Genomic DNA, 13,497 nt, shown 5'->3' on the forward strand with positions numbered 1-13,497 from the left:
TGGTTTTGCAAGTCCCATCTTTATGATGGTGGAGGCAGGCATGGTGTCAGTCCTTCAATCAGGCTGTCATTTGCCTTAACCTGTATTGACTTGTGAGACCTCTTCCTTTCCTCCTCTGACTCTCCTCAGTCTTGCAGCTCTGAAATTCAATATATGAGAAACAGGAATGCAAGGAAGCTTGGAAGCCTGAGCTATATCAGGTGTTATGTGGGAGCTTTGCAACACATAGCGAGCAATGGTTTTATTTTTGTCATTCTCTGGAAATGCTGTTTGGGTTGAATTCAGAACACAGGTCAAGTTAAAGAGGCAGGACTACTGGAACCCTTTCTCTAGCAACATACTCTTTGCTTTCAAGGGGAACCAGCTGCTCCCCAAATGCTTCTAAGACCAGATTCAAACTCCTACTAGTCCAAGCTGCTCGTGGCTCTGTGTAAAGCTAATTGCTTGTTTGTTGTGTTTTGTTTCTGCTGTAGCTGTGGTTGTTTTGTGTAGATTTTTCCACCCCTTTCCCTTCAGAGCAGTAACTTTCCTCAATAGATGTGGCTTCAAACAACAGAAAATACTGCAGCTTTAATGAAAATTTAAAAGTCAATGAGACACACACACAAAAAAGGGACATGACCCAGGATGAGCTCAGTCCAATGAATAAATTCAAACCATTTAGTGAATGTTTGGAAAGATCAGAAGGGCACCTTTGCTTGCAGCATTTTAACAAGCCTCCATGAATTAGCAAGAGGCCTGAAAAATGAGTGGCAGTGGTGGGGAGTAATTCAGTTGTGATCACTTGAGGGTGATGAATGAAGAAGTGACATAGTCTGTGCAGAGACGAGTCATCTTTTCTAAAAATTGTACTTAGCCCTCACGGCTGGAGATTTATGTTGCAATGGTGGCAATGCTGGTAATTAATGAAATAGTCCTGGCTTTTGGGGGAATGTTAGAAACACAAGACTGAAGAAGCAGCAATGTGAGGACCCAAAGAAATTTTCTCAAAAGGCTGAAATATTCCTAGACACTGGATGTTGCTGTATGAGGTTGATAAATTTGTCTTTAGCCTGGGAGATTGAGCATGGTTTAAAAGGGCTGGGGAAAAAATGACTTCAAGGCGCGTTTTAAGGTAGATGAGGGATGAATTAAGATTAATGAGAGTCTTACAAGTGGGCTGAAACTAGCAGCCCTGATATGAGAACAGTGATAAAAGCCAGCAAGACCAGCCTCAGAATGTGAATTACATGCTTTATTCAGTGCCCTTGTGGTTATGTCTAAGCCATTTGTGTGTGCCTGTGTGTGAATGCATGTATGTACAACCGACATCCATTTCACATTAACCATGCACAAGATCTCAGTGGCCATCAGGACAAAAAGAAGGAAAGCATCCTTAAGTCCCAAGATGCAAGACATTTTTTTTCTTTCTCTCCTCCCCCGACTATAAATCAAAATGCTGATTGTGTCCTGTTAATAGTTAAATGTGCTGTAAGTTAAATAGACCTAACAAGGCAGTTTTCAAACAGGAAACCTGGTAGGAGTTTAATGACAGTACACCCATCCTGGCAATATAATCATTAAAATTCGTCAAGTGTAAAAACGAATGACAAAACATTACCCCAGAGCAACTTCCTGTATAAATGCAACAATGAGGCTGCTAAATGGTTTCTCTGGATATTTACTTCCAGATCTGAAGTCATATTGATTCGGCTTCATCTCCTGAAGGGCATGGGTTCATAGTTTTACAGAGAATGCAAGATTAGAAAGATTCACCTTATGTGAGATGCTTCCAGGTCTGCGCTGTAAATTGGTGTAGAACTATTAAAAAGAGAGCAGCCAGAAATGACTGAAACTGTCTTGGAAACACAGAGATTTGTGGTTTTGTTCTTTTTTTAAAAGACACATTAGAAAGAATTGGATTCCACACTGAGTATCCACACTTCTGTGCATCATTCCTACAATTGCACTGATCCAGGCAGTACTTTGTTGCTTGAAGAAATTCCATGGGAGGAAAGATCTCACTGCTGAAAGGTCCTTAATGCAAAAGCCATTCAACTCAAAGATGAAAGCAAAAACCCCCATACAAATGTATGTAAATATATTCAGGTATCTGTGATCACTAAACCCTAAACTCCAAGGGGATGTCAGAATATGAGACATTGCCATTGTGGCCTGCCTGAGGTTGGAAACAGGATAACCCCACGGATTGCAGCACCCAGCGGGGACAGATTACAGCAGAAGAGGAAATGAACTGCTGTTTGCTGAAGGTCTTGATAATGCAGTGTCTGCATGTTCCCTCTCTGACACCTTTTTAAACTATTGACTACTTAGAGGACCCGTGTTCTGCAAACACTTGTGTTCTTACTTAAGAGGAATGCTTGCATGTAGCATCTTTGAAAAATGTATGTAATCATTATGCCACTCTCACAGTATCCAGAACTTGCGGCTCAATGAAATCCATAGCTCTTGCAAAAGGAGATGCCTGATTTCTGCGTCCTTGGATGACAACAGTTCTACATAATTTTTGGGCAAGTGAGCAGACCTTTGAAAGCAAAGACACTATTACTTGCTTTGGTGTACATCGCTCCAGTTAATAGCAGATGGCAGGATTGGAACTGGGACATGGTTCAAGGTATGAATGACTTCTTTGTATCATAGCATGCTCCACGTTATGCCTCTGTTGTAATGTAAAAAGTCATAACTGTAATGTATGTTAACTTTGATATTGTGTTACACCAGCAGCATTATGTAAAGGGGCCCTGGGAAAACTCAGACAAAACTTGCTGAGTGGCAACTGGACCTAAAGAGATTTTCTGATTAATGAAAGAACTGTTCAGCACTGATCATCTTGAGGCTGGCTGAGCGCTGTCATAATACTCAGTATGTGAATATGGAATCATCAGGAAATAGCTGTGTGACTTGGATTTCACTATTTTTAGGCAAGATATTTCTTAAAGAAAAATAGTCTTTGTGATATTTTTCCTTGCTGCTTCAAAACAATGGAAAAATAGTTCTTAAAGAGAGAGAATATATTACATATACATAAAAGCAAATCCTGAATTAAAAGATGGATAGCAGCCTCGTTATTTTTGCTTGTTTGTTTTTAAAATAGGAAGTAACACCATGCCAAGATTTGTAGTTTCCTACGAAGTTAACCATGCGCTTGCATACTTCCTAAACGCAGCATGGGAGCTTGTAGGTTTTTTTCAGTTGCCAAGAGGTGCTTTGGTAATTTTGCAGTATCATGATGCAACAATTCCTTATTGATGAAATTTTGTAATTCGCATTATAGTTTCCGTACAGTTTAGAAGAAATTCCGAAATCTCTTCATCCCAACACATTTATACTGTCAAATGTTACTGTGTGAACAGCATGAGAAAAAACCTTAAAAGTTGGCCCACAGAGAATCTTAAAAGCAGGTAGGAATATGCATAAGGCATCATGTTGTCAAAGACTAGAGAGCTGCTTTACAACCTGCCATGAGCAAATACCAGAAAGCAGCTGTTCCCACCCAGGAACAAGCCAGAAAATGCATTTTGCCCAGCACATTTCTGCTTTTTTCAAGCTATAAATTTTATCAGGCAGCTATTTAACAGAGAGAGTAAATCCCTGTTGGACTGGGGCCTCGGGAGCAAAGCAATGACCTGGTAATCACGAGGCTACTCACCACCATTTTCTTTTTCTTCCTGTCTCTTTTTTCATTCTCTTACACAGCATGGACCAGCTTCCTGCCTGAGTTCCTGTATTACCTGGTGGCTGGAGGATTTAGGAGGTGGAGACACCGAATACTCAAAGGAAACGTGTGAAATGAAGGCATCATGAAGAGGGTCATAGAACCATAGCATCCTAGAATGGTTTGGGTTGGAAGGGACCTTTGAAGATCATCTATTCCAACCACCCTGCCATGAGCAGGGACATCTTTCACTAAATAAAGTTGCTTAAAGTCCCATCTAACCTGACCTTAAACACTTCCGAGTAGCTAAGCTGCATTACCTTGTAGGTGGATGTAGACTTCATAGGGGGCTGGGGCCTGACTTCTGGTGAAACCAGCCCACAGCTTCTCTTCCAGGCTTGTGCTCTCTGTGTTAAGATGTTTTGGCTTTGAGACACTGGACCCATCTGATGACCCAGTCTATTCTCAACTGGCTCCCACACATCCGTCACCTTCATTTGTCTCGGAATGGAGGCATTCATGCTCACACTTGCAGAGGAGATCCAAGATATGAATCTCCGGCAGAAAGAGAACACCTCCTAGTATAGCTGACTGGGGTAGCTAAAAACTGGGGAAAATTGAGACATCCCTGAACTCTGCAGTTCCTGTGACATAGGTGTTGTTGACCTTTCTGCTCTGCCCATTCCATCCAGCATGCGTTAATCCAGATTAACACCCAGCATGTGTTAATCACCAATCTCACTTAGACCAGGAGAAATATGCACAAAAATGGTAGCTATTAGCTGCCCACCCTCTTGGCCCGTAGGTTTCCGTATTTCATCTCACTCAGCTCCCAGTGGTGGCCCTTCCTGCGCTGCAGTAAATACCACCAACTTTGGGGGGCCAAGCAGAGGAATACAAAGTAGAAGGGATTAGCTCTGTTAAATAAAGTCCTTGACAATTTAACTACTGTAATTAGATACTAATTAAGTGATATTCATCTCCTAATGGATGTTGAGTTATGAAAGCAGGCTAACAGCCCTGTGTGTTCTCTCGGTGCTTTTCTTTGCTCTCAGGATGCTACGGCAATGAAGACAGAGAGGGACCACCCTGCTGCTGTAGGTGCGTGGTAGGTACCAACACGAATGCTGTTGGATTTATTAAGTCCAGTCCTCTGCAAAAACATTCAATAGATGGGTACCGTAGAAAGCTTCCTAGAACATGTCTTTCATGCACCACCACCTCACAAATTAGAATAGCAAGACCCACACGTCCCCTTTCTGTGTCTGTCAGTGTACTGATGGGTGAGATCTCACCTAGAAGGGCTGAGAAACCCCACTGTGCTGCACCTTACTGCAGTCTGCTTATGTCCCCTTCTTACAACGATGTATCCAAGTTCAGTGACAGGCACGGGATTAAAGATAAACTCTCCAGACTTGCAGGATAGCATTTTAGCCATAAGGTAATTTGAAAAGAGACCTTGCACGCTCATCTTTCATAGTAATTCTATGAATATAAATCTCATTTTTAAACCAGCTTGCCTTTAAAAATAACGACTGCAACTGAGGCATGCTTTTATTAATTTTGAAATAGATTCTTCTCTGATTTACGAAATTAATGTAAAGTCCTTTGTATATAGAGCCTGACTCAATTAGCTCCCTCAAATGGCTATTTTCCACTTGATCTAAGCTACACTCTTGAGGTTATAACCACAGAGTTCTCTAGCACCATAATAATAGGCCTATTTTGGCACCATTCCTTTTAGATTTGATTACTTTTTCCTTCAGCTATTAGCACATGCTTTTTTTAAGCTAAATCCTGTTTCATGTTTTCCAGATTCTTCAAGGTTTGTTGTTGTTGGCTTTTGGGTTTTTTGTTGTTGTTGTTGGTTGGTTTTTTTGTACTCTGGTGTTTCTGACACCTTCTAGTGAAGTGTCAATTACAAGTTTAATTAACACATCCTCCACCTTCTTATTTCATACAAGCAATGAAAATGCCGGATAAACCCAGAGCCAATATCAGTCCTTTGGAATCCCAGGTCCTTCCACTGACCAGGTTTGACTTCATATACTGTTATATATATGGTGTTTAATTTAAATTCCTCAGACACTCTTTTGACCTTGTAACAAAATATGCATTTATGTTAATTTCTTTTCCCCAGGTAAAATCACTGTAGGCTTTGACTTTGGGTTTTAGCCCAGATCTGCCATTCGAGTATGTGGACTGGAATGAACTCCATCCACAAACACTAAGCAGAGGATCCCTTGGGTATGAGGAAATCCCCAACCATCATAAAACTGGCAGGATCAAACACTATGTCAGCCACCTCTACTCTATGTAGGTCCAAGAAGGGAGAACTCAGTGGATCTCTCTCCTATATTTCCTCATCTGGCACAGAGAAAGGATAAATGCTTTAACCACAATTTGCACTTAGCTTTATCTGGCCAAAACAGTGAGTCATTTCCTTGCTCCTTCAAACTTCTCTGGAAAATGTCTTTTCCTATTGTCTCTGATTAATTTGTTTAGGCATCTTGCAGTACTTTGCTAAGAATACAGTAAATAACAAAATATTTTAATACATAATAATTACCTATTTACTCAGTTATCTGCCTGACCATACAAACACCGTGAGTTTAATATGCTTGGCTTAATAACCAAGGGTTTCAACATTTTACAGGTACAACCTGTTTTCTGGAACTTGTTCAGTTATTTTACAAGCTGAATTGACACGTGGAAGTAAATGGTGATGGAGACTCGAGAGCGATGAATCTTCTTTACACTGTGTGAAGTTTACATACCTGTGAAATGCATGTGTTGAGGGGCTGCAATGGGAGCCTGGATTTTGGGAGAGGCTTGCCTCACCTCGGCTGATCTACCTCAAGAGTATGATATAGCCAATCTGCCTCAACAACCCGCACTCAGATGAGAGGAAATGCCTCCTGTGACCCCAACCTCCTTTCATTGACCAGAAGCCTCATTATGTGCCACCTGATGCCGGGAAGGAGGAATCCCACAGTTATGGTGCTGATCCTAATTGTCTTTAGATGAACAATTCCACAAGAAACTTCTAGATGACTCATTTCCCAGCTTGCAAATGACTAATCTTAGTTCTTTTCCGAGGCTGGTGCTTCACTGTGTTTACCAAGGAATGCTTAAGATACATCTAACAAAAGACTAGAGGCTTAAAGTCCAAGGTTTAGAGACTTGCCTTGCAAGTGCCTATGCCTCAAAAACAAGCAACAGAGAGCCTTGCCTTACAGCATTGCCTTACAGAAGCCCCACAAAGTGACTGTAAATAAATTATTTTGCCAGATTCTCTCACCAACCAACACAGCACAGCAGTGGTTCAAACACAAATCCCAGGTAATCACATGAATTTCAACTTTTCCATGAAAAGGGGATATTATAATCCTGCTTTATATTGCTTTTTCTTCCCAAGCTCCTCAGCACACAAAGCTCTCTGCCTCAGAAGCTGGGGCAGGAGGAGAGGAAGCCCTGAATCCCTTGGGGTACACATTTTGCACACCACTGTATAGCTCCTACATTTCTGTGATTTGCATTCCCCTGTGAAGCAGCCGAATGAATAAACATTAAAGATGGAGACCGAGTGCACTGAAAGAACAATATTCTTGTTAAAGGAGCTCTCTCTTTCGAAAATCAATGAGATAATATCTTTTAAAGCTATTTCCAACTGTCACCTCTCCTGATTTGGCTCTCTGGGAGTTGGAAGTATGGGGGAGATTAACGACAGATTTAACAACAGAAAGGTCCACCTTATTTCGATCTGGTATGGTAAATGTCCTCTAATGCTTTGTCCATGCTGTGAAACCAGGCAAGAGGCCACCTCAATGCTTTTATTTGCTCAGGTGAAGCGTTGGATAACTGTGAATTTCTGGATTGTTAGCAGGGGGAGGCAACTATGCAGCTGACAGAAAGTCAATGGCATCACAGAAAAGCGTATCCTCTCCAGCAGGCTCGCCACCAGTTTCTCCTAGCCAACAGGGAGCAGCTGGGGCTCACCTCACCAGTGCAACCTCCCTAACCAGAGCTCTCCTCTGGCTTAGTCCTTCTTGAAGGGCTAGCCAGGGCATGCTTATATCACCCCAGCTGCACAGAGGCACCTTGCTGGCTTCTTAGGGCTCCAGCTTCACAAACCTTTACAGGAGTAATAGTCCTTACAGGATCGTTCATAAATGAGTTGTGAAAATAGATTAGGTATATTCAGTTCAGGCAAAAAGCATTTTTGATAGGCTTTGGGCAAACAATCTGTTCCTTTGATACATCTTACTACTGAGTTTCAAAGAAACCAAATTGATGAAGCTGAGAAGAAAGCGATTTGTTAAAAATTAAGTCTTTTTCTTTGGAGATTCAAGTTGAAAGAACATCTCTGTGGACTGTGCCTAATCAGAACCTTTGAACACTATCAGGCATGCCCCATTAGGGTTGCCAGCCTTCCAAAACAAATTACTTACAGTAATCCCTCGCCTGATGTATGCAGTAAAAGACAATAGTGCAGCTCGACAGCACTGTCATTGCATGAGATTTATAGTGTGCAGCTGAGCAAACTTCAATTTATACTTTATATCACAAAGTGGCCATGAACCTCACTTCAAGACAAAGAATATTAAAACTATCAAACTTAGTTAACATAACTGGCCAGGTTCTCAGCTCATATGAATTGGTGCAGGTCTGTCAGCTTTAGCAGAGCTGTGCTGATTTACACCTGATGAGAATCCAGCATTCCCCTTCTGCCCAGAGCTTGGAAACTTCTAAAAGCATCTTTATCAAAAGGGACTGTGAATGGACTAAGCAGCAGTGAAAAAAGTAAATTGTCCCTCCCCCAATTCACATGCATTGCCATTGATTACATTTTTGAAGTTGTTTCAGTGAGATTCCTCAACAGGTGTAAACCAGCATAGTCCTGCTGAAAGTAATGTGCTAACTCCATCTTTTTGCCTCAGTTTTCAGTGTGCATCACTGTGTGTTTAAGCTCATTCCTTAAACAATTATTTTCTTTACACACCAAGCACGCTGTTGAATCCATCCTGTGACCAGCCATTTGGGGCGTCACAAAGGCTTCATAACATCATTAAAACATTCAATTGTATCATAAAATAATTCTGAAGTAAATGAAGCACAGTAACTTAAATTATTCAGTAACTTCTAACTGTGGAACTGTAGTAAGGGGACTGTGCATTTGATGGTAATTGGAATATAGTAAGCAATCATCTAACCAAAAAAATTGCAGTTTGGAGAATCACTTTTCATAATAAAATGTCAGCATTGTCATATGTCTTACAGAATGGAAAAGGAATGATGCCTGTTGCATGAATTATGACAAGCACAAATCTAGCTAGGTCACTGGGTCTGGCACCAAGCTCAGCCGAAGTGGCAGGAGGGACCAGCAGAAGATGCACAGGAACCAGGAATTCAGCTCTGCTGAAGTGCTGCTGAGACCTTGCAAAAGTGGCTTGGCAGCTCTCGTCATGCCACCGGGAGTGGAGGTCTCAGGATGCTACTTGGCCTTTAGGGCAACTGAATGTTCAAGCTTTCTTTCCCCAGGAGGTTTGGAACAGACCTAAGTTTAAGCAAGAGAGTTATCCCAAGTACTTAGGTGAGATGTGAGATCTGTCCCACGCCTCCAGCATGGCTTTTGTTTATGGATCAGACTCTTATAGGACTTGGACCCTGAGTTTGAACCAAATGCATCTGACCTCTGAGACAGTCTTTACTGAGACAGAAGAAAAAATTTTTTCCTCTCTTTGAAGAGGGATTAAAGTGGACTTGGAACATGTTACTCCTTAATGGCACTCTCAGAAAGAGAATTCTGAAACCACTAAACTCTCTTTGCTGGTTGCTATACATGTAAAGCAATTACCTTAACATTTGTTGGCCTGGGCAACAGTGCTCCCTACTATTTTTATCTCATCAGACACCTCTTCCCCTGTTCCCTCCTCCTCCTCCCTCCTAAAGGAAGATCGTCTTTGAGGAAAAATAAAAACAAATAGTCTACAAAGTATCTCACATGTGGCCTCACCTGTTTCTCTTCCCAAACTTCATTTTGTTATCGATTTTGGTTATAAAAATGAATTTGGATGTTAGAAAAGGTGCCATTGAAAGCTATTTAGAGATTTTTGTAAGAATGCTTTTAGGATAGAGAACAGAGAGAATGCTTAATCTTCCAGAACAAATATTTCACATGTGTAAATAAAATTCTGTTGGTCTGTGCAGAGCTTCTGGCTTACAGCAGCAGGGTTTCTCAAACCAGTAGCACCAGAGAACATCACTCAGTCTGCGTTCCTATTACAATTTGTATCATGCTTTTGTTCCTGTCCACTTACACATCTCTGTAGCCTTCAATAGTTCATCTATTGAACCCACAGTGACCTGATCAGCTCTTGCATACAAGCTGTTCTAAGGCAGCCTGCCTATCTTTGTAGGTGTTGCTCAACACCATGGCAAATGAGTGTTTAATTTGCCTTGAAGTGAGCTGCCTTCAGCAACATTTCCATACATGTGCAAGTTAGCAAACAAAACAATGCTTCAATTGACATTTTGCAAAACCCCTGACTTCAGCATAATTTGACTACTGCCAGAATCAAAGAAGTCTTGCCACCAATGTCATACAAATAAAAGTTAGGCAAAATCTTAGACTTTTAAAAATGACAGTCCCTGAAAATTATCTTTCCTGCACAATATCTTTCAAAGTAAGTATCCTTACTTTTCTTTCAGGGAGAAAATCTTTTTCTCTCTCTCCTTTGAAGCAATAACATTGTATTTATAATAAAGTTTTCTGTCATAAGTTAATTGAGGCAATATGTCTTTGCAATCTCTTTTCTTTGTGCTGGCCTCTAAAGCAGCCCCATTTTTCTTTCCCCTTAAAAAAAATGAAAAAAAATACAGCTAGGCTGGATATTGGAATGACAATTCTGTTCTCTGCATGTACACATTTGTATTTTTCCTCTACAATGCTTGCATTGAGGGGAAAACAAATTGATAGATTATAAATAGGACAGTGCTACCATGCTTTTCTGATCGCATTCCTGTTACAGGAAAGTAACTCTGCCCTTTCAGTGAGAGGCTTTTTGAAATTCATAGAGAGAGAGTTGTTGTAATTAGGCAGGTGCTGATGTGGATGATAAGATTATTTAGGGCAAAGTCCAAGTGAAGGGGTGGTGCCCTGTGCTCCTGCAGAGCTAAGGTGGGAGCCAAGTTTATATACTGTGTTGAAGGAGGAACTCGGGACTTTGGAGGTTTGAGCATATATGCTAAAGGCAATCATGGTACATTCCTATCCTTCTGACCCTTATCATCACTCGACCTTTGGTGTTAATGGCTCCATTACTTTTGGTGCTACTGTCTAACTTAAAATGGGTCCTGATGTCTCAGTTCCCACTGCTTTTGAAGACCAAACCTAGGTTTAAAGGGCTGCATGCAAAATATTAAGGGTAAGGTGCAAACACAGAGAAAATTATGTCAAGATACAGAACACATCATACATACTTGGGCTACATTTTCTTCTGAATCTTTTTGATGTCCAGGCAGTTGACTATTGGTATAAGTCTTAGGATTCGATTCCTGATTGCAGCAGGACAAATAGGAGCAGGAATCTTTTCAACACAAGTGACTACAGGTAAAAATCTGATGCCCTAAACAGATAAATATATTTGGCAAACTGTATTCGCTTCTTTAATTCATGAGATAATAAATCTCAATGATAAATATTCCTGCCAAACAACAGAACAATAGGATGGCTATCAGTGTTTATCCACACCCTATAAACATACAAAACTCTTGCATATTGGAAAAGCCAGTAGTGCCTAAATGATGGTTGCCTATTCAAGACATCTCATTCATTACAGGAGATGTGATGCAGGCAAATAAAAGAATGACCAAAGAAGGCTGCTAGGTGGAGAATAAGAGGATAATGAGGTCAGATAAAATGTTTGGGTATCATTAATCCCCAAGAGCTAAGAAAGCTCCCGTGGCAGTTCAGCAAAGATGGTGAAGCACAATGAACAAGGGATCCATACAGACACTAGTGTTTCCTGGTGACCTGAACCTACAGAAATCTCCATCTTGCCTTTGTAAGTTGCTGAGTAAATCACAAGGGCACTTGGTGGTGGTACACCCGCAGGCAGAGGCTCTGTTTGCTGCACAAATATGGGCTGGAATCCATGAGGTGCTGGTTTCTCCCTACCCATGCACTGCTTTATACTCCACTAAAATGAAACAACACAAAGACTTGAAATATGTGGAGATGCTGCTCTGGCAGGGCCAAAACCAGCAGTGAAATCCTAACAGTAACATTTATATTAGGATGGAGTTATTACAGGCAAAAATAGCTACAAGCAACTCTCTTCCTTCTTGGTCCCGATAACTTTTCCTTTCTTTAACAATTACCACTTTTTGAGGATTCCTTCTCTTGCCTGTCCTATCCTTATCTTAAGAGATCCTTAGCTCCCTTTTAGAAATTACTTGCCTAATATCTCACCTAAGTCTCCATTCCTGCAAACTTTTCCTGCAAACTGCCCCTTTCTCCTTGTCCAGTCTCTTGTCAATATGGAAAACAACTGATTTCTACCCCTCTCAGAATAAACTTTCATGTTATGATAAGCTGTTACACACCTTTTGTTTCTATTACCTCGCTATAGGCTTCATATTTCTCTTTTCTTGATTAAAAAAAAAAAAAAAATCACTGAAGGTTTGATTGTTTTCCTATAAGGGGTGTGTTTTTTCATCTGCTTGGCATTTTTGTCATTGGCCTGTGACATTGTTTACATGCAGCACCCAGACTGCGCAAATGAGATGCCACTAGGGCTATGTAAAAATGGACATCTACTACTCTTCCAGGATCTCCGTTTTGCTGTTGATTTTCAGTTTTGTGATCCACTAAAATCTTCAGATTCTTTGCTGCTATACCATGCTTTAGTAAGACATTCTCCATTTTCTAATTTTTCTTCCTAAATACAGACAGTATCTGTATTGAATTTAATCTTATTGATTTCAGGTCATTTATCCAATATACTGCGATCATTTTGAAGTCTAATCCTGTCTTCAAAAATTCTCATGAGATTTCCAGTAAGATGTCATCCACAAATTTTATGTGTGTACTCTCCATTCCATGATCCAAGTCATTTATAAAAATATTGAATAACAATGAACAGAGTCCTACGGGGCTCTTGTGATGTGACCTTCCAGTTTGACAGCAGATTATTGATAACTACTCTTTGCATAAGGCTTTTCAAGCATTTGTGTATCAACTTTGTAGTGATTTTTGTCTAGATCATAATCCCTCATACGTCTGGCACCCCTCCTCCCTCCCCAAAAGCCCACTGTGTAGTATCTACTTCACAGTGACAATTCTCTCTTTAATCACTTGGTCTATTGAGACTGCTCTCTGTTGTCAATGTGTCTTGCTAAGCAGGTAAATATGGCTTTCCTTTATTAACACTTTTTTGGACTCCGATGTTTTCAGACTTGATCACTGTTGCCCTTTGTATTTCTTCCCCTTTAGCACCAAGCAGATAGGAAAGATCCTGGTTTTCTGCTCTGCCACTGCTTGTTGCATGAGAGATTTGTGCATTCTTTTCTTTTTTCTTTCCAATGATAATAACCCCTTGGGTCCCTTCCTTCTCTTCCTGATGCTAGACATTCACCTCTCAAAGTGGTGTAGTTCCCAGGTTTAATTAATAAATTGGCAGAACTCTAAAGCTTTTTCACTGGTGATAAGCCACTGTGTGGCAGAACAGGGGAAAAAAGCACCCTATACATCTGTCAAAGTGGATTAAACAAAAAATGGTGCCACTGATTTTGTTAATCTCCATGCCACCAGTTACCTCCTGTGCATGTTCAGTCAGCCA

The 13,497-nt window shown here is 40.7% G+C and overlaps 1 long non-coding RNA gene across 1 annotated transcript; it reads left to right on the top strand.

Moving 5' to 3' along the window:
- Nucleotides 1–2,317: 2,317 nt before the first annotated feature.
- LOC119151430 lies at nt 2,318–6,240 on the top strand. Its single transcript, XR_005105417.1, has 3 exons — nt 2,318–2,614; nt 3,697–4,763; nt 5,620–6,240. It is a non-coding gene; the product is annotated as an uncharacterized LOC119151430 (long non-coding RNA).
- Nucleotides 6,241–13,497: the final 7,257 nt, after the last annotated feature.

This window comes from Falco rusticolus, chromosome 7 (genome assembly GCF_015220075.1).
Source record: "Falco rusticolus isolate bFalRus1 chromosome 7, bFalRus1.pri, whole genome shotgun sequence".
Lineage (NCBI taxonomy): Eukaryota > Metazoa > Chordata > Aves > Falconiformes > Falconidae > Falco > Falco rusticolus.